The sequence below is a fragment of the Macaca fascicularis genome, chromosome X (genome assembly GCF_037993035.2).
Source record: "Macaca fascicularis isolate 582-1 chromosome X, T2T-MFA8v1.1".
NCBI classification, from domain to species: Eukaryota; Metazoa; Chordata; class Mammalia; order Primates; family Cercopithecidae; genus Macaca; species Macaca fascicularis.
In genome coordinates this window covers 99751408-99774605 of record NC_088395.1, presented here as the reverse complement: position 1 = coordinate 99774605, position 23198 = coordinate 99751408, and positions in this window count along the sequence as shown.

Below are 23198 nucleotides of genomic sequence, written 5' to 3'. Positions count from 1 at the left end.
TTCAAGTCATTTGCACACTTCAGCCTCCTAAAGTGCTGGCATTACAAGTGTGAGCCACCATGCCCAGTTTCAAATAGAATTTGATAGAAACACCACAGAATGATTTATGGTACATCTCTGATTTTTCAGAACAATTAAATCATATGTAAATATATATATATGAACTGAATAATATAATTAGTAAGATTGTGATACTAGTCAAATACTAAGATCAAATACTAGTCCCTGAATTCAGAGAATGTCCCTTGTGGTTATGAAGTTTCTCTCAGTAATTGAAACAACTTGAGAATACCTTAGGCCAAAAAGAAAACCTCAATCAATTGAAAAACATAAAAGTATTATAGCTTACATTTCTGACTGTACTGCAACAGTAGAAATGTGTCAAAAACTAGTAAAAGGAAAATAAAAAAAATACTCAAACCCATCAGACACCCCCTTGTTTCCATTTGCTTTCTTCCTCCCACATGGATGCCAATATTGTGTATCACTTATGGCTAGTGATAATTCTGTTTCACTTTACTGATGTTGATGGATATGCATATTATTTTAAACATCACTGAAACGTGATAAACATTCTTGTGGATACATTGTTTTGTAAATTTACAAAAGATGAATTAATATAGTTGAAATTTTTGTATATCTTGCCAAACCCTTGTTCAGAAAAGTTTTACCAAACTATATATTAAACAATACTGCATGAGAATACCTGACAGGTATATTTATATAATTTTTAAGAAATTGGCACTCACTAGATTATTTATACTGTTCCAGGAAATATTAAAGAAAAAAGAAAGTGCCTTAAGGTTTTTAAAACCAGCAAAGTACTTGACAAAACTAACACTCAAGTGGAGCACTATAGTATAATCACACCTACGGATACAGAGTCCAGAATTCTGAATAAAATATGAAAAAATTGCATCTAGAGATACATTTAAAGAACACCATACAATGGCTGAGTGAGCAAATATGATAATTTTAATAAATTTTTCCTATTACTTAATATAATTCAAGGAGAAAGGCCATGTACTTATTTTGGTAGCTGCTAGAATGGCATTTGTTGTTTTCAAAATTTATTATGCTCATATATCCTAAATAAGAAGAATAAAATGTTACTTCCTTATAATTAAAATTATTTATCTCAAACAACCAGTATTATACTTACTTAAACATTTAAAGCATTTCAATTAATATCTGGAAAAAATATGACAATACTGCACACATTATGACACATTACTCCTGAACACACTGGTGTATTTCTCCTAAGAATAAAGACATATTCCTACATAACTACACTGCAATTATTATTCCCAAGAAATTTAATATTGATACACTATATACTATTACCTAATATACACGCCATACTCAAGTGTTCCCCATACCCAAATAATGTCTTTTATAACTGTGTTTTAAATCCGGGACCCAAATAAGAATTACACATTGCATTTGGTTATCTTGTTGCTTTTATAGTCAGGACAGTTACACTGCCCCTTATTTTTTGGTCTAAGCCATTTGTTTTACAGAATCTAAGCCATTTATTTTACAGAATGTTCCTCAACATGAAATAGTTTGTCTTTTTGTTGCCTCGTGACAAGATTCAGCAATGTGTAATTTTAAAAGATAATGGTTGTTTAGTTATATTCACAATGGAAAATGGATATTCCCTCAAAACACTTACTAATGTCTATTATTATCAAATATCTATGTGAAACAGGTTTTGCTTTCTTCAATAATCTTTAAATGGTAGTCAAGGCATTTTAGTAAGAGGATATAAAATTAGAAAGAAGAAAAATTATTACTTATAAATGATATAATCTTATATATATATAAATCTCAATGATTCAAGGAACTAGCCAAAAAACTTTGGGTAATACAATGGTTTGATAAAACACCTAGATCAAAATTTCAATGAAGCAACTCTCTAATTTACTGAGAGTAATCAATTAGAAAGTTTATAAGATGGTATTCACTTTAGTAATAACAACAAAAACATATATACTACCCAGGAACCTATTTACATATATTGATCTAAAGCCTGACTATGGAATACAATAAATACTTCAATAAATAGTTAGAACTTAGAAAGATTAAATCATGCAATAATATGATTTTTTCACAAACTATTCTATAAAATTACTAACTAGGATTTAGGAGAACTTAATTATATTATTTTTAACTTTATATGCAGGAATAATCATGTGAGCTTATTTATTAAAATAGTCGCTGGAATGTAAGCACCATAATGACAGAGATTTTGTGTACAGAGGTATACCAAGTCCCTATAAGAATTCCTGGCACATAGTAGTTACTCAATATATATGTGTTGATAGAATCCAGAGAATTAAAAATAATTAGTTGGGGAGCTTGACAAACCAGATGTTAAAATATAATTCTATGATATATAAAATTGTGTATTGCTAGTGCAGAAATAAACTGACATTTCAGTGAAACAGAATTGAGAGTCCATGGAAAGACTGTTACACCTGGAGAGCTGGTATATAATTCATTTTTCAGATCATTAGGAAAATATACATTATTCAATAAAAGATGCTGGTTCAATTCACTATGTATTTGGAATGTCATTTCTTACTTTGAAAGATTTCTCAAATGTTTGAAAGATATAAATTCAATGAAAATTCTAACAACAATGGTGAACATTTTAAAATTGTATAATGAAAAAGATAGTTTTTATTTTACTCTTATGTAGTTCATGGAAATTGGAATCCATAAGAAAAGGATTGATATGTTTGAATATATAAGAAATCCTAAACTTTCAATACAGGAAAACACTAAGATTTGCAAAAACTGTCAAACTTGAAACTTAATTAGTAACATATTTGCTAAAGGGTTAACATCCTTAGCATAAAACCATTTAAATTTCAATAATACATTTTAACTATATTTAAACTTGATTATCATTCCAAAACAGATACATATAAAATAGGTAAATGAGGTAACAATAGACAATCTTTCACCTATTAAGTAACTTAAAATGAAAACGATGAAAACTATTCAATGTTAAATAGAGAGAGAAGTTACAGACACTTCTATATAATGTTTATTGCATTGTAAAATTGTATCATATTTCTGGTGGACAGTTTGGCAGGATCTTTATAGAATATTTCATTGGAATTATCAAATACACTTTAAAAATGTATTCTATATAAGTAATAAGATGAGAGGATAGACATATGCATGCACAGAGCTTTTCATTATGGTACTGTTTAAATAAGTAAAAATTTAGAAACAACTTAAATGTCAACATAAGATTTAATAAATAAGTCATGTTATCTATTATTAAAGAGAAATATTATGCAGCTATTTTAAATAAAAAATAATGGCAAACACATGATGACTCTAATATTGTTGAGCAATTACCAAACATCATTTATAGTATAATCCCTTTCCAGTTAAAAATGTGTTTGTGTGTGCAGGTGTTGGTATGTATTGGTGTGTGTGTATGACAAGGCATCAGAAGAGATTTTCCTATTGCTCTGGAATTGGAAAGTAGGGCCCACAACAGAAGTAAAGATGTAAAAGATATCTCCACATTCTAAAGGAGGTCACCAATAATTGAGGCCAGACACAAGCCCCTAGAACTTACAAACAAGCTGCTAAAGTAGCTTATTTGCCATCAATAATCATCCTAAACCTTTCCACAATGAACCGGAAAAAAAAGTCTTAAGTTTCAAGAGAGTCACTTAGAAAGGTGGGAAATACTGTTAGGAAGATTAAGTACATTTGATTCTCAGGTTGACTTCCACTGAAGCATGGAGTTATGGATCTGCCCCTATGCTTAAGTAGAGGATAAGGTATTTGGAAAACACGGCAGGGCAAAAAGAAGAGATGTGGATCAACTAGGCTTATTAAGGATACATGTGTTTCCTGTGGGTAAAGAGAATATGTGATAGGTAGCTGGGTTTGATCAGCAAGTCTGTGAGGTATACAACGTGTAGCAGAAGGTCATGCGGAAGCACTGGGAAAGTTGTCTATCCGGAGAGATATCTCTCACATCAGACAGTGGGTAAGGCCTCTTAGTTTTTCACTCAACCAGTTATCTCACTGGAGAATCAGTATTTGGATGCTAAACACACAAAGATCGTCCAGGACAAGTGGGAGTTAACTAGAAAAGCATCAATGATCAGCAAAGAGAACACTATAGCGTTAGTTAAACATACATTTTAAGACTTTGCCCTTTTCCTCCATTCTACCTCCCATCCCCTATCCTTAGATAAATTGTGCAGTAGATGCGTGAAGAAAACCACATTCTTTTTAATCAGATGTAAATAAGACATAAGATTGGTTGTTTAAATTGAGTAAGTCTGAGCTGTAACAAGGACAAAAGACTTGAATTAATAATTGTATTAGGTATCTCTATTGCACCATTTCAAATCCATTTGGCCTCACTGCTTATTCCCGCTACCAATACAGCATCCAGTTCCATGCAGACTTCCACCAGATGCATACAGGTACAGATTGACTGTGTTCAACTGTGAACCTTTCTTATTTTCTTTCTTATCCAAGGGCTTCTCCGGTATCATAGTATAAGAGCTGGTAGAAAACCACTTAGAATCCATTGTCAATATTAAATAAAATTATGCAGAGAAGAATATACAAGCAAAAGGGTTTTATTGGGGAGCAATGTATAAAAGTAAGATTGCAATTTGGGATGTGCATACATAGACCATGGGGAGGTGGTTCCAGTGTGTTCAAAGAACAAAGGACAGGGATAGGATTTTACTGAAATAGGATACAAGACTGAAAGTTGTTTTGAAAGAAAGTTAATTGATATTGGCAGTGTCTCTGGGAGTTGTTCAGCTCTGATTGGTAGGAGGCAGCAGTTACTAAGTAAAACTTGTTTTAAGGTCATAACAAGCCATTTAATTGGATTGAGCTTGTGAAAGTTTCTGGAACTGACATTTGTGACTAATAGTTTGGCTGTGTCCCCACCCAAATCTCACCATGAATTGTAATAATCCCCTTGTGTTGAGGGCAGGGCCAGGTGAAGATAATTGAATCATGGGGGCTGTTTCCCTCATATTGTTCTCATGGTAGTGAGTAAGTCTCAGGAGGTCTGATGATTTTATAAATGGGAGTTCCCCTGCACAAGCTCACTTTTGTCTACTGCCATGTAAGATGTGCCATTGCTTCTCTTTTGCCTTCTGCCATGATTGTGAGGCCTCTCTAGCCATGTAGAACTGTGAGTCCATTAAACCTCTTTACTTTATAAATTACCCAGTCTCTAGTATGTGTTTATTCGCAGCATGAGAACAGACTAATAGAGTGACCAAGTGTTTTCTTTCCCCAATCACCCCTCAACTAAATTTTAATTGGAAATGGCAGGAATGACTCCAAATCAACTTCTACTCTTCCCCATTTTGATTAATATCTTTCCCTGAAAGCATCACTCATCAACTACCCTTGAAATTTTGCTTCATTATCCCTTAGTGCTGGAGAGATTTATCCTTGTTGGTCAGTACCCAAGTTAGACAGAAACAAGAGAAGTCAATGTCAGGGACTCAGGCCAAATTTGAGTAATAAAGAGACTAGAAGAAAATATCCTCTCAGGGTAGATCTGCCTGAATTCTAGTGTTAAGTTCCATATTATTAGTCTCATCAAAATTGGCAATTATTTTGAAGCATTGACCTAACATTCTCCTGTTGGGAGAGTTATCCTTGCAGAAATTTGACAGTCAAAAAGAACAGAGCTTAAATATCACAATGCAAAGAATAATCTACAAAAATATAATAAATCCAGTTTGTATAGTAGTTCTAAACCATTAACCCACTTTTAAGGTAATCAACTGAACAGATTGAAAAGTTCAGATGTGTTGGGCGTAAGCTGTTGGAGCCAGGTGGCTTTCGCTCTTCTTCTGTATATATTTCCCCAGAGGAATTTATTCATGTGTAGCAAGTAGTGTTAGAAATTGCACAAATGCCACCTTTGTTTGCTAAGAAGTAACCTAGAACAATCCTATTATCTAACACCATTTAAATAAGATAATCTAGCAAACTTTTTTGAGCCACAATGGACTTAGTTGTGGAGTTGGTTATAGATCTAATTGTAAAATAAAAATTTCTCACCATTGTTTTTAAATGAGTCCTTCATCCAAGAGAAAAACAACAACAACAAAACAAACAAACAAACAAAAAACAGAATCTAACATCTAAAGCCTATTCTGCTGAATTTGTGTCACCTGGTAGAGTATCTCTTTAAATATGATGGTGCAAGTTAAGAGGTGTGAATCAGTGTTGAGATGTTGTTAGTTTAACTTGAATCCAGAAATAGAATAAAACATATTGGTGTTTTATTTTTCATTTTTTGATACATGGTGTTGGCCATAAATATGGTTGACTGTTAAATCTCTCACAGATTGAAATGTATCCTGATGAGAAACAGCAGGTAATTACATGTGGAGTACCTGCTGCATTTATAGTCATTCATAGGAATGTGTCAGTAATATTTATCCAAGGTTCTATTATTGAACTATGGCATTGTTGAAGGTCATCTTAAATAAGAAAACCAGGATTATAAATGTTTTTAAATATGTGAAATTTATCTTATCTTGAATCTTATCACTGTACTTTACATAATCTTAATATACATTTAAAATTTTTTGTATTCTTTAGATAATCAGCATAAAGCAGGGAATCTGAATATGTAGGCCCAAAAGCTTGACATTTTAAAAGAAAAATGAAGTACAATTTGAACAAACAGATGGAGTGGGAACACTAGACAAATATGTTTTCAGGTGAACTAGGGGTTCACTTGCATCATGGACAGATCTGGGGTTTTGGTAGCAGATCCGTCAGTTAAATTTCTCCCTTTGATAATAGATTGGGAAATATGAGTTAGATCATTGCCTCTCCAGGAAAATGAAAGCACTTAAGAAGAGACCAATAATAAAAGAATACATTGGCATGATTCAGACATCTTGGGATAGCAGTCTACTTCAGATATAATCCGCTTCAATTCTGGATGAACTTTAGCTTTAAATCCCCTGTTGGAATGCCGGTCCAATCAGGGTCAGGGGTAGAAACTTTTTTAGGTGAGAGATGTGGAAACAAGAGTCAACGCCTTTGAGCTTGATAGCAGACGTGTAGGTGAGAAGGCCTTGATATCGGCCCTTCCAATGAGGCTGGAAAGAGTCCTTATATAGGTGTTTTTTCAGCAGACAAAGTTACCAGGCAGTAAGTCCTATTGCTTTAGGTCTTTGTCTCCAAAGAAAACACTATGGAAAGATTTTCCTACAAAAGTATATTTTTTATTCCTTGTTTTAATAATGTCTTTACAATATTCTAGTATAGCTCCTTTTATCAACTGGGATTCAAAAGTAGAGGAAGCTAAGTGCGTAGGATGGCCTGTGGTTATTTTAGTAGGCAAAAGTTTGTGATTTCCAAAGGGAGTAGCTCTCAAATGTAATATTACCAAAGGAAAGCCTTAAACCAGGGAAGTTGTAAAATTTCCATACATTTTTCCAACTTTGTGTGTGTGTGCGTGTGTGTATGTGTGTGACGGAGTCTCACTCTTTTGCCCAGGCTGGAGTGCAGTGGAGTTCTGTTTCTTTGTTCTACCCAGTCAAAGGATTAGGGATTGTAGATATAATGAAAATGCCACAATATTGGTCAAGCTGAATGTACCTGTTTTATTATATAGTCAGTAAAGTGGGTTCCCCAGTCACTATGAAGCTCAAGGGGTGCTCCCCAAGTGGGGATAATTTTTCTTGAAAAATTTTGTCTATGGTTGAAGCAGCAGCCTGTCTACAAGGAAAGACTTCCATGCAATGGGAAAACATGCACATCATAATCATTACATATATATATACACAGAAGGGTTGGTGGTTGGATGATATCCATTTGCCAAAACCTTGAATATCCCAATACATAATTTAAAATATCCACAAGTGGTGTGTTAATGTGTTCCTGGATTAAATTTAGGACAGGTGGTGCAAGCCAAATAAGCACTTTTGACAGCTTTCTTTGTGTTACATAACCAATGTTGTTTTATAAAGAAATTATTTAGTCAGGTACTCAATGAGCCAGATTCTGTATTGTTGTTGATTGAATTTGAGAGAAATGATTTGTTATGTGGTCCAAATCAGAGTTTTTTTAGATCATCAAACCAGCAACCATTATTCTTCAAATTTTGTTTCCTTGGTTCTAGTGCCCAATTTTGTGCATTTTTGGTAATTGTTACTAGACCGCCATTAGTAGCCATAGGAAAAAGCCTCATGACTTCAAAAGAAGTAGTAATTTCACATTCTTCACACAGCTTTTGCCATGTCGTCTTTACATATGACTCATTTTTAAACCATGATATTTCAGCATTGTCTAATGAAGTGTCTTGTAAATTTTTTCTAGGAGTCACACAGTCATAAGGGATTTTGTTCAAAAAAGGGGTAAAAGGAAAACAGGATTAAGATTGTTATATCAAGAAAGAGTTACATGAGGAAGAGCTAGCGAAAGAAGTTCAGAAGAGGTAAGATGGCTGGAAAACAGGTGCTAAGCATGATGTGAATTTTAAAAAGCTTCATGGTCAAAGGAAATAGTCTTTCAAAAGACTTCTGGCATTTCCACATTATTTACTCTAGGTCATTATATTTTTCCAAGCTATAAGGAGCCATTCCAAAGGAGTTTTACAAAGAGCTTCAGGTATCCTCACCAGAACACTGGACTCTGAGTCACATGTGGGTGTCCTCTGGGCAATATATTTTCCTATATTGTATTAGTTTGTTCTCACACTGCTAATAAAGACATACCTAAGGCGGGGCAATTTATAAAGGAAAGAGGTTGAATTGACTCATAGTTCCACATGGCTGGGAATGGGTAACTATACCAACCCCAGACCTTGTAAATTTGGGAAATCGATTGGCTCACATCCTACAGGATATCAATGAAAAGACTACTAAAACTCTAAACCTCTAATTGCAATGGATGAATGCTCTCAGAGTAACCAACTGTAGCTCTAAATGGCATAATTTCCCTAATCCGGGAAACTCATGTATTGGCATCTGTCACTATCGTAAACAAAAAACTACTGAGGAAGAACTTAGAGGCCCAAAGTGGTGGGATTCACTTGTCAGAGGGCCACTGCATCTTTGAGAAGCTCAGTGATGATTATTATCTGTAGGAGAGGGTTGACAGTTGGAGGTGCAGCCACAGAACTGGGTTCTCTAGTTTCTGGGAGGACGATGGGATTGTGGAATGTCAGAGGTCAGGAGACAATATTTAACTTTTAAATGTTAAGATAGTCAGAATGACTCCTCCTATTGATGTTACGCAGGCATTCTCCTTCATAATTCCAAATAATGGCCATAACAGAGTGAGTGTGATGGCCAGGATAAAGGTTATGCATCAGCACAACAACATGGGCTCTGCCTCTTTAATGTTCATCTAACTACTGCTACTGCTGAGCGCCTCACTTGCAAGATGTAGCATCCAATGCTGAGTCCTAAATATGACACCATTTCTTGAAGAGACTAGCCAGCCACTAGAGGCCAGGTTGATTATATTGGAGTCCTTTTACCCTAGATGAGGCTGTGATTTATCTTTATTTAACCGACACCTTCTCTAAATATGAATTTGTCTTACCTTCATCAACATCACCGTTGAAGTCCGATAGAACATTTCATCTATCGGCATAGTATTATGTACTATATTGCCTGAAACTACAGGACCATTTTTATGGGAAATGACATGTGACAATGAGCACATGACAATGGGATTCACTGGGTTCATCATATGCCTCATCACTCAGAGGAGGCTAGCCTGATACAAGTTGGGATAGCCTACAAAGTTCTGCTAGGTTGCCAGCTCAGGGACAGCAGTTTGAATCAGGGTGCTATCATCCAGGATACAGAATATGTGTTGAACCAATAGCTGATATTTGGTATTGTTCCTAGCAACCAAGAGGTAGAAGTAGATTTGTCTACTCTCACCATCACTCCCAATGACCTGCTTGCAGACTTTCTGTAAAATTAGAATTTGCTGGATTAGGGGCCCTTATTCTCAAGAGGAAAATTCTTTTACCGGGGGAAAGTCTCAGGGGTGGCCAATCTTTTGGCTTCCCAGGGTCATATTGGAAGAACAGTCTTGGGCCACACATAAAATGCACTAAAGCTGATGACTTTTAAAAATTGCAAAAAAAAAAAATAATAATAATAAATAAATAAATAAATAAATAAATAAATAAATAAATAACGTTTTAAGAAAGTTTACAAACTTGTGTTGGGCTGTATTCAAAGCTTTCCTGGGCTGCATGTGTCCTGCAGGCCATGGGTTAGACAAGCTTGCATTACAGTGAACTTAAAGCTATAATTAACACCTGTAATTTCAGGCTCCTCAAATTCTGTACTGGTGGGGATAATCAACTCTGATTACTCTGAGGATCTAAGGTTTTGGATACATTATGGAGGGTAGGCAGGAATATAACTAGCATTCATGGACACTTGGGTTTAATGGAGCAAATTTTGTGCTTCTGTGGAGAGATGAGATCTAATGGCAAGTGGGCAACTGCAGCAACCACAGCTCAAGATGATCAAAAAATGAAGATCTGGGTCACCCTATCAGGCAAGCAAACTCTACCAGCCAAAGCACACACTAAGAGTAACAGAGATATAGAATAAATAGTGGAAGTGGGGGATAATTATTTTAAAATATCAATTACAGACATAAGATCATCTGCAGTAACAGAAAACTGTATTGTCTGTTTGCAGAGATTGCAGTTGACTGTCACCTTGAAAGAGACTTTATGATGCCTTGCTTTTAATGGAGGACATGAGTGGGTCTGAATGGTACATAGTGTGAAATGTGTTTGACACATCTTGTGCCCTATTTGAAATTTCATGGCCTCAGTTCTTAATTAGCCACTGCAGCATGAACTAATTCCACTTGGCTTCAACCAGTTTTACATATGTACAATCTGACTACACTTGCCAATGGACCTCATATTTCCTACTCCAGGATTTCTCTGATACAACAATGAGGATCACAGTGAGGAATCCTCTTAGCATTTATACATGAGAATAGGAATGAATCCTCTATTGATCTGGCTTCCTCATGTTCCCTGCTTGGCTCCCTCAGTCCCTCAGTCTTGCTTCCTGAATCACATTCTCAAAATAAACTACTCCTATATATAGCTTTTGGACCCAGGTTCTGCTTTTAAGAGAATCCTGGACTTCACAAAAGATGAAATGTATAAGTCTAATAAATATATATATATAAATACCAAGCCTCATATGTAATAAAGGAATTGAAAATTAAGACTTCAATAAAATCCTTCTTTATAATATCCACCATATTGGCAAACATGTTAAAAATCTGATAACATTATAATAAGTATCGAAGAGACTGCTATATTAGTAGGAATTCATACATTCCTGTGGAAATGTCAATTGATGTAGTCATTCAATTAAAACATATTAGCATTATATTACAGACTTGAATAGTCATATACCTTATGGCAACAATTCCACATTTAATTATATAATCTAGAAAATCTCTTGCTCATGAGCTCAAGGAGATAGGCACAGAGGATTTATATAGCTGTGTCCCTGGTAATTCCAAACTGGACGGAAAAAAAAACTAAGCTTTATCAAGAAAAGAATGGGTAAATTGAGTTTATTAATATACTGAAATACTATCCAGTAACGACAGTGGACAAATTACAACTACACAAGACAACATGTATGAATCTCACACATATGATATTGAAGGAAATAAATAAGATGCAGAGGAATACAACAGTAATACTCCATTCACATAAAGTTCACAAAACAGGTAAAATTCAACTCTACAGTGTTCAGGAAAACATATATACATATATAGACAGGACAGTGATTATCTCTAAAGGAAAGGCTATTAATTGGGAGGGATATATGGGGGTTCCCTGGGGTGCTGGCCATGTTCTATTCCTTGGAATTGGTGGCAATTTTATTATACATATATTACACGCATTCTTCTGTGTGTATATGAGGTGCTGTATATATCAATTAACCTGATTTAATCATTCCACAATGTTTACATGTATCATAACATCACAACATACCCCATAAGTATCTAAAATTATATGTTTATTAAAAATAAAATGACAAAAGATACTAAATGCAAAATAATAAATATGTCCAGTAGTTTAAAATTGTTTTAAAAATTAGGCACACAAATAAATAAAACTGTTAAACTGTTATGTTTAATGATTAAATGATATTTTATCATATTATTCTTCTACAATTTGCTTAATTATTCTTATGTTGCAGGACCCATATATTGTTTATAATTTTTTCTATTATAGATAATACCATAATGAAACTTAATAAAGATGCAATGAAATGAATGAAGATTGAAAAGGAATGCCTCAAATTATCAATTTTATAATATTGTCCACTTGGAAAATATAAGAGACTATGCACAGAATCGTCAAAACTAATAAGACAGCTCAGTAATATTGCTTGTAAAAGTAAAATACACCTAAATCAGTGTGCTTCATTTTATCAGCTGCAATTTAAAATTTTAATTATTAATTATCAAAAATAAACCAGCTATATTAATAATAAAACTATGAGGTACTTGGTATAAGTTTGACAAAAGATACAGAAAATTTTAATGGACAGAATAAGTAAACTTTACTGATAGGCCTACATAAAGACTTCAACAAAAGGAAAGAAGTACCGTTTTTGTGGATATCAAGATTCACTATGATAACACTGTCCCACTGAACAATATCAATCTATATTTTCCCATTTCTCTCAGTATAGAAGAAGGATGGAGGAGAATGGGATCAGGGAGAAGTTCACAGGAATTATCAACTGCATTTGTAATATTTTATCCATTAAAAGTCAGTATGATCACATATGGCATATATTTAGAACTAAGTGAGGTGGTAGCACTCACGTGTCTATTTCATTATAATATTCTCTATATTTTATATGCTGGAAATATTACGTTAATTTTTTTACAAAAATAAATATATAACCTAGGAAAGTATGTGGAGAAAATTCAGATATAAAAGGCCATCAGAAATTTCAAAGTTGTAACAGTGATTTGCATAGGTTCATTGAATCTTTTGAAAAAGTTTTGATTAATTTTAGCATGACATTAGTTCAGTATACTTATTTAATGAGGTATCTCAAGAATAGGCATGTTCAATAAGCACGTGACTGAGCAGTAGGACTAAAACCAAATGAGAAAACAGGCAAAGTTATGTTAATTACGTTATGGGTTGCGTTATCTAACATCGCAAGTTGCCTGGGATAGTCAACTTTTATACCTGTTGTCCCAACATAATTCTTAACAGTTTCTCCTTTAGCTCTGAGAGTGCTCAGTGTAGAAGATAAATTACATGGTTATAAGCTAGTTATAGGTTGGAAAGGAATTACTGTGAAGTTTTACAGTATCTTTCACAATGCTATCCAATAGATTAGAGCTAATCTTTCAAAACCAGAATTTAATGGACCATTTTTCATTTTGTTGAATTCCCACAAGTTTTACAGGACACTGAACACCCTGAAGGAAAATGTCCTGAAGGAAAATGTAAGATAAGATACTTAGTTCAACAAATCCCCATTTAGCAAGAAAAGAAATAAGAATGCAAGATATAATGCTAGAAGCTACAGAAAAGCACTAATAGAAATGATAGTCAACGCCCTCAAGAAGATTAAAATTCACTGAAAGAGGCAAAACAAGGATGAAAATAACTATGATAGAAGACAAAATAAGGTACCATAAAAATAAGATCCCCTAAAATACCCTACGAAGAACAGCATAAGCTCTCAAAGAAGAAGGAAAAGATCACATATAATTGGGAGATAAAGAAAGAATTTACATAAAAATAATATTTCAATCATAACTTGAAGGATAGGTAGGATTTTGAAAGCTAGAAATTACAAAACTATAGAAAGAGTACCAGGCAAGATTAGCAAAAATGAACAAAAAAGGCATGATGGTGATAACATACAAAGTAAATAAAGAAAATTAAGAAAGCAGAAGGGGCATTTGGATCATTTGGATATTAATAGGGTTTATGTAAGAAAATAAGACTAAAATCTAAAACTATAATTTGGCTTTGTATTGTAGAAGGATGTTAAAACCAGGAAAAGAAACTTTTACCAAAATTGGTTGGTAACAGGAGGCTAGGAGGCAGTAGTACTGTGTGTGTGTATGTGTGTGTGTGTGTGTTAAGCAAAGGTGTGATGTAATGACAGTTGTGTTTTAGGAACTTGAGTCTAGTAGCAGCATGGCCTATGTTTAATGGGAACAAAAGGAAGGAGACAGAAAAACTATTGGTAACAAGATTACTTCAAGTAAGAAAAATACAAATTAGAATATTATTAGTGATATTTATGGAGTGTGGAGAATCAAAAGCATACTCCTATGAGGTGAATTTAAAATAATTCCATCTGCAAAAATATAATTGTCTAAGAAAAAAGAGAAAGAAAAGAATCTTAAATTCTGCTCAACATTGTATTAGTACCAATTTAGCATATTTCTGCTTTTTAGAATTGTTATTAGGGTAGTTTATCTGTTTAAAATTTAACCTAGGTTCTGTTCATATTTTATTTTAACTGAAAGGAAAATATTGCTCTAAAAAGAACATTCCAATTACATTCCATGCAAGAGCCATAAAAAGAAACCCACATGTAGGCATAGCCTAGAAAACCTATTAAATTATAAAAATAAAGAGGATAAACTATCAGCATCGAAACCAGTAATTCAAACTTCATTTTTTTCTATCCTCATCCCCAATTCAGAGTGACATAGTAATCTTCAGTCAATAATAGTGACTCACTTCAGATGTTATTTTTAAACTCGGGGGGTTGGGTGCCCTGTTAAAATGACAATACATATCTAAGAATCTCATTGTTAGCAGGTAAAGAGGTATGTAAATAAAAACAACAAAACAACTTACAAGAGCTCCTACTAAGGAATTACGATGTTAAAATAAAATGAAAACAAATACAGATGATTTATGCAGTAATGACCTCAAGGAAGTTACCCATTTTACTGATGAAGAAACTGAGACTTGAGAAAGTAAGTAAATTGGCATAGACCTGATATTTAGTAGGGTACAAATTAAAACATAAAATTTAATAAATCTTTCAATCAAGGAAAATCAGTAAGAATTTTTGTGACAATAGAGTAAATGGATTATGCATTCAAATCAATAACAGCACAATTAACCTAAGAAAAATTAAAGCATCAACAAACATAGATTAAAAACCAATATGAAACAAAAAATAACCCAGTATACTTGATTAATGCAAAAGCTAAATTTTCAAATATTAATAAAATAGAAAAAAACTACGACAAGTCACAAGAAGTAAAAATAGACACACTATACTGGATGAAAAGGAGAATATAATCATGGACAGAGGTAACATTATAAATATATAAAATAATGCCATGTAAAATATTATGCTAAGAAATTTGAAAATATCAATAAAATAGATGACTTTCTAGAAAATATGTAACTTAGAAAATAATTATAGACTCAAAATATAACAATAGAACAAAACTTCAAATTTGGATAATACATGTGAATGTCTTTTAAATAACTAAAGTAACCAAAAGTTCTGTGAATGGGTATCAAAGCAAAAATGCAGCTATTTGAAAAAAAGACAACTACAATTTAAAATGAAATGATGCAAACAGTATAACAAGCAAATGCTGATAAGAAGACAGCTAGATGAAAATTTAGAAAAAAGGAGCTTTCAGTGCTAATAAGAAGTCACTTATGGAAATTTAAGAAAAAAGTAGCTTTTAAGGCCAAAAATATCATATGGAATTCAGAGAGACATTTTATCACAATAATAGATGCTCTAACTCAAGATAATGTACAGTTATAGATGTCTACACATCAAATAATATTTTATTGAAGAACAGAAACCAAAAACTTTTCAAAATAAGGTTTTTTGACAATGCCAAAATTATACCAGGGAACTTCTCAGAACTGAGCTAGAACTAGATGAAAAATGAAAATGCACACAATTGCAATAATATAATTAAGATCCTTAAATATAAAAAAGGTATTTTAATTTGTGTCTGCTTTTTTTTTATTATATAGCGTTCTGAGAATATAGTCTGTCAAATTTTTACATTTTAAAATGTATTTTTGGAATATGTGTGTTCCACAGAAATTTGGAAAAACTGAAATTCTTTAATTAGAACATACAGGGTAGTCTACATTTTAGGGTACATTAAATATGTATATTTTACAGATTTAAACAAAGATATCTATAAGCAGGGTGCTCATTCTTTTATTTTTTTGCCTGTCAATGGTCACAAAAAATTATAGCGTGTTGGGTCACACACTCAGAAAACATAAATGAATTAAATAATATATATTTATTTGTAATAGCATAGTATTAACATAGTAACATATAAATAATAAATATGTATAGGCCACAGGTTTTGACCATTATAAAATTAACAAGATGGTAACAATATGAAGCAAAAAACTTGAAACTAAAAATTAAGTACATTAAAATAAAAATACCATTATATAGCTTTAGGGTCAAAGAAAAATTAAAGCAAACAATTTGAAATTGAAAACAATTAGAAAACTATGAGATGTGGGTAAAGCTATATTTTTAGGAAATTATTGGTTACAAGTTATTTTAATATTAAATGATAAAGATTGAAAATTAATTAAATAAGAATTTAATTAAATTGTTACAGAAAGCAACATCAAGCAAAATATAATTGGAAAAGGAATGAATAAGTATAAAAGCACAAATTTACGACTTAGAATTAAATTAGCAGAATTGGTAAATAAAACTTTAAAAATAGTTTTCAGAACAGACTAGTACAATTAGAAAAACAAAATCTAGCAATTCTAGTCAAGGAAAGAAGTAAACACATGTAAATATAAAACATTAGGATGAGAAAGGGAATGTACCTACATATTCAAAAGAGATTTAAAATTGTGAGACTGGGGATGCCTTTATATTTTAGATAAAATGGGTGACTTTCCAGAATACATGTAAATTACCAAAGATTATTTGTGAGAAATTAGAAAATGCATATATACTAAGAACCATAGAATAAACAGAAAAACTATATATAAATACTATGTTTCTAAAAGTATTCATTCAGTCCCTCATGCCTTATGTGCCAAGAAGATTTCATATCTCCATCTGCAGTGTTTGTAACATCCAATGGAAAAGTACTTGTTCCCACGTCATTGCCTCCTTCAAGATTGATCAAATGACATTTTTTTGGCTAATGAGATGTAAGAAGAGATGATACATGGCACATCTAACCGGAAAATTTTAGAGAAATCATGATTTCAAAAGCTTTTCCGACCTCTCTGCCAAATAAATGGATATATTCCATATAGGGTTTCCACCCTTAACTATGACCTGGAATGAGAAGACACATGGCATCCTACACAGGGCACGGCCTGAAACCATAGATAATTCTTGATGTAAAGAAGATTCCAGGTTATTTTGTCACCACAAAACAAAACAAAACAAAACAAAAAAAACAACTGATACAGGCCAGGTGCCGTGGCTCACGCCTGTAATCCCAGCAATTTGGGAGGCCGAGGCAGGCGGATCACGAGATCAAGAGATCAAGACCATCCTGGCCAACATGGTGAAACCCCATCTCTACTAAAAACACAAAAATTACCTGGGCATGGTGCTGCATGCCTGTAACCCCAGCTACTTGGGAGGCTGAGGCAGGAGAATTGCTTGAACCTGAGAGGCGGAGGTTGCAGTGAGCCAAGATCACGCCACTGAACTCCAGACTGGGAGACAGTGCAAGACTCAGTGTCAAAAAAACAAACAAATAAATAAACCTGATAAATACCACCTTCAATGATCCCAAGCCCAAATGCTTTCATATGCATGTCTTCTCAAACATTCAATGCCATACATTTTTCGCTGACATTTTGTAGATTTTATTGCATTTTATTTCTCTTTGCATACAAATGTTTTAAGAAGGGTTTATTTCATATCCAGATGACTGAAGTTTTCTGTCTTCTATTTTATGTAGTTCTAGCTTCATTACATATTGTTTAGACAATGTTGTCTGTGCTACTTGTACTTGTTGCAATTTTTGATATTTTATTTGTGGGACATTAACCCTATTCTTGCTCATATTCTATGGATGTTAAAACATCAGGTGCATCCTCAATTTTCAAAATAGAAAGCTCATTTTAAACCTATTTAAATGTATTCAATTTATTGTTACTTAGATCTGCATGTCCTTATTTTTTGACATTTAAATTTGCCAAGAACTGTGAGTTAAAGTCTAATATTATTATGTTTCTGTATATTTCTCCTATTTTGTGTAGTTTTTATTTTATCAATTTTTGATGCTGCTATTTTCTGCATTAAATTCTTCATAGATCTTCACCACGGATTTTGTTTTTTCTTATTCATTTTATTGTATTTTTTATTTCAATCACTTTCAGGGTACAAGTGGTTTTAGTTACATGAATGAATTATATAGTGTTGAATTCTGTGATTTTAGTGCACTTGTCATCCGAGCAGTGTACACTGTATGCAATATGTAGTCCTTCAACCTTCATCTCCTACCCCATTCCCCTGCCCAGTCCCTACAACTGTCCATTATACCTCTCTTTCTGTCCTCATAGCTTAGCTCCCACTTATGAGAACATTACTGAGTTACCTTACTTAGAATAATGACCTCCAGCTCTGTCCAAGTTGCTGCAAAAGACATTATTTCATTCCTTTTTTTGTTTTGTTTTGAGACTGAGTCTTGCTCTGTCACCCAAGTTGAAGTGTAGTGGTGCTCACTGCAACCTCCGTCTCCCGGGTTCAAGTGATTCTCCTGCCTCATTGTCCTGAGTAGCTGGGATTACAGGTGAATACCACCACTCTTGGCTAGGTTTTTTGTTGTTGTTGTTGTTTGTTTGTTTTTGTGTTTTTATTAACGATGAGGTTTCACTGTGTTGGCCAGGGTGGTCTCAAACTCCTGACCTCAAGTGATCCACCTGCCTTGGCCTTCTAAAGTGCTGGGATTACAGGCATGAGCCACCACACCCAGCCTATTTCATTTCTTTTTAGACTGAGTAGTGTTCCATGGTGTGTATATATCACATTTTATTTATCTATTCATTTCTTTGCAATTGTGAATTGTGTTGCTATAAACAGGTGTATGCCTGTGTCTTTTTTATAAAATTACTTCTTTCTGTTTGGGTAGACACCCAGTAGTGAGATTACTGGATCAAACAACAGATCTACTTTTAGGTGTTTAAATAATTTCCATACTATTTTTCATAGAGGTTGTATTAACTTACATTCCTACCAGCAGTGTAAAAGTGTTCCCTTTACATCACATTCATGCCAACATCTATTGCTTTTTGACTTTTTAATTATGGCCATTCTTGCTGGAGTAAGGTGGTACCCCATGGTTTTAATTTACATTTCCCTGATGTACTGTTAAGCATTTTTTCCAAATAATTTTGTCTGTTTGAATATTTTCTTTGGAGAAATGTCTATTGACGTCATTTGCTCACTTTTTGATGTAATTATTTGTTGTTGTTGTTGTTGTTTTCTTGCTAATTTGTTTGAGTTCCTTGTTGATACTGGATATTAGTCTTTCGTTAGTTGCATAGTTTGCAAATATTGTCTCCCATTCTGTGGGTTGTCTGTATAATATGTTGATTATTCCTTTTGCTGTGCAGAAGCTTTTTAGTTTAATTAGGTTCCATTTGTTTATTTTTTGTTCTCGCATTTGCTTTTGGAGTCTTATTCGTGGATTCTTTGATGAAGCCCATGTTCAGAAGAGTTTTCTCAACACCTTCTAGAATTTTTATGGTTTCAGATTTAAATCTTTGATTCATCTTGAGTTGATTTTTGTAAATGGTGATCGATGGGAGATCGATCCAGTATCATTTTTCCACATGTGGATTATCAGTCTTTCCAGTACCATTTATTGAACAGGGTACCTTTTCCCTAATTTATGTTTTTGAATGCTTTGCCAAAGATCAGTTGTCTGTAGGTATTTGGTTTTATTTCTGCGTTCTCCATTGTGTTCCCTTGGTTTAAGTGCCTATTCTTTATACCAGCACTGTTGTAGTCTTGCCAGTGCACCAATATATAGCAGTCTCTCATTATCTGAGATAATACCCATATTTCTTTTTCCTACATCCAATAAGATTAAGGAGCATGGACACATGGGTGAGGCTGGAGTGAAAATTTGAAAAGCAAAAGAAGAAAGCTCTCCACCAGTGAAGAGGGGGGCCCAAATGGGTTGCCCCCTATGAGGCTGGAGTCCAGGGTTTTTATGGACTAGGAAGGGAAAGGAATGTGCTTAGTCTGTGGGCTATCTTGGAGAACACGTGACTCAGCTTGCCCCAGGGCCGTAGCCTGGGACCAGTCTGAAAGCTTAGCCCTGGACCTTGGTTTGGGACCAATCACAGGCTGAAGTGATGATTCATAGAGCCTGGGCTCACAGTCTAAAAACGAAAGGAAAGAGCCCACCGGAATCGACCAGAGCCCACTGTGTTCATGCTCACAAAAGGAGAAAAAACGTTTTCCTGGGAGCTCGCTAATTATACAAAGGACAAAAACATTTCTATGTCAGACCTTGTTCCCTCATCTGAGTGAGGCGGAGGTTGTGTAAATTTTTGTCTGAATGGGCTGGAGGTCCTCCTATCTGAGCAGCTGCAGCCATGTCTCCAGGCACAACCCCCTGTGCTAGTTCCCTTATCAGTGCCCGCAGCTTGATTTTTTTTCCCCAGGCTTCTTTTTATGTTGTACGGGGATAAGGCACTGACCCATGGATAGGGGGCTCCCCAGGGACCTTTCCTTAGCTGTCTACACAAGGCGAGCTAGCCAGCTCCTCTCAGTACCATGCTGTATTGGTAACTATAAACTTGTGTAATATTAAGTCTAGTAATGTGATGCCTCCAGCTTTGTTCTTTATACTGAGTATTTCTTTGGATAATCGGGCTCTTTTTTGGTTCCATGCGAATTTTAGGATTATTTTCTCTAGTTCCATGAAAAAGAAAATGCTGGTATTTTGAAAAAAAAAAAAGCATTGAATCTATAGATTGCTTTGGGGAAGTATGGTCACTTTCACAATATTGGTTCTTCCCATCCATGAGCTTGGGCTGTGTTTCCATTTGTTCATGTCACCTATGTTTCCTTTTAGCAGTGTTTTGTAGTTATCTTTGTAGTGAAATTTCACCTCCTTGGTTAAGTATATTCCTAGATATTTTGTTTTTCTTGCGGCTATTATACAAGAGATTGAGTTAATTTTATTTTCACCTTGATTGTTAATGTATAGCAGTGCTACAGATTTATGTACTTAAATTTTGTAACCCAAGACTTCACTGAATTTCTTTACCAGATCTAGAAGTCTTTTGGATGAACCTGTAGGGTTTTCTAGGTATACAGTCATATTATTAGCAAACAGCACTAGTTTGACTTTCTCTGTTCCAATTTGGATGCCTTTTATTTCTTTAGCCGAATTGCTGTCTAGGACTTCTAGTACTAGTTGAATAGAAGTGGTGAAAGTGGGCATCCTTGTTTTGTTTCAGTTCTCAAGGGGAATGGTTTCAACTTTTTCCCATTCAGTGTGATGATGGCTATATGACTGTCATATATGGCTTTTATTGTTTTGAAGTAAGTCTATTCTGTGCCTAGTTTATTGAGGGTTTTTATTATAAAGGGATGCTGGATTTAATCAAATGCCTTTTCTGTATCTATTGAAGTGATCATATGGTTTTTGTTTTTAATTCTGTTTATGTAATATGTCACATTTATTGACTTGTGTATATTAAACAATCCTTGCATCCCTGAGATGAAACCCACTTGATCAGGATGTATTATCTTTTTGATGTGCTCCTAGATTTGGTTAGCTAGTGTTTTGTTGAGGATTCTTGCATCTATGTTAATTAGGGGCATTGGTTTGTCATTTTCATTTTTTTATGTTCATTCCTTGTTTGAGTTTTAGGGTGATACTGGATTCACAGAATGATTTAAGGAAGATTTCCTCTTTCTCAATATGTTTCAATAAGATCAGTAGAAATTCTTGAAATTTCTGATAGAATTCAACTGTGAATCTATCTCTTCCTGTGCCTTCATTTGTTGGTAATTTTAAAATTAATGATTCAATCTCACTGCTGGCTATTAGTCTTTTCAGTATTTATATTTCTTCCTGATTTCATCTAGGAGCGCTATACATTTCTAGGAATTTTTTCATTTTCTCCAAATTTTCGTTTGTGTATGTATAGAGGTGTTCTTAGTAGACTTGAAATATCTCTTTTGTTTCTGTGGTATTGGTTGTATTGTCTCCAGTTTCATTTCTAATTGAGCTTATTTGCATCTTCTCTTTTCTTTTCTTGGTTAATCTTGCTAAAGGTCTGTCAATTCTGTTTATTTTTTCAAGAGCCAGCTTTTTGTTGCATTTATTTTTGTACTTTTGGTTCATTTTCATTTAGTTCTCCTCTGATCTTTGTTATTCCTTTTCTTCTGCTGGCTTTGTGTTTAGTTTGTTCCTGTTTCTCTAGTTCCTCAAGATGTGACATTAAGTTGTCAATTTGTGCTGTTTCAGATTTTTTGATGTAGGCAGTAAACACTATGAACTTTCCTCTTAGCACTGCTTCTGCTGTATCCCAGAGGATAACTTCTGTCACTATTGTAATTTATACCAAATAATTTTTAATTTCTATTTTGATTTCATTGTGAACTACAAAATCATTCAGGAATAGATTATTTTATTTTCATGCATTTTTATAGTTTTGAGGGTTCCTTTTGGACTTGATTTCTAGTTTTATTCCACTGTGGTCTGAGAAGATACTTGATATAACTTTGATTTTCTTACATTTATTGACACTTGTCTTGTGACCTATTATATGGTCTATCCTGAAGAATGTACTATGTGCTGATGAGAAGAATATGTATTCTGCAGTTGTTGGATAGAAAGTTCTGTAAATATCTGTTAAGTCTATCTTTTCTAAAGTATAGTTTAAGTCCATTTTTTCTTTGTTGATATTCTGTCTCAATAATCTGTCTAATGCTGTCACTGGAGTATTGAAGTCCCACGCTGTTATTGTCTTTCTCTCTATCTTGTGTCTTAGGTGTAGTAGTAACTGTTTTATTAATCTGAGAGCTTCAGTGTTAGGTGTATATAAATTTAGGATTGTAATTTTTATTTGGATTGATTCTTTTCTCACTAAATACCTCATTATATAATGACTTCCTTTGCCTTTTTCTTTACTGTTGTTGCTT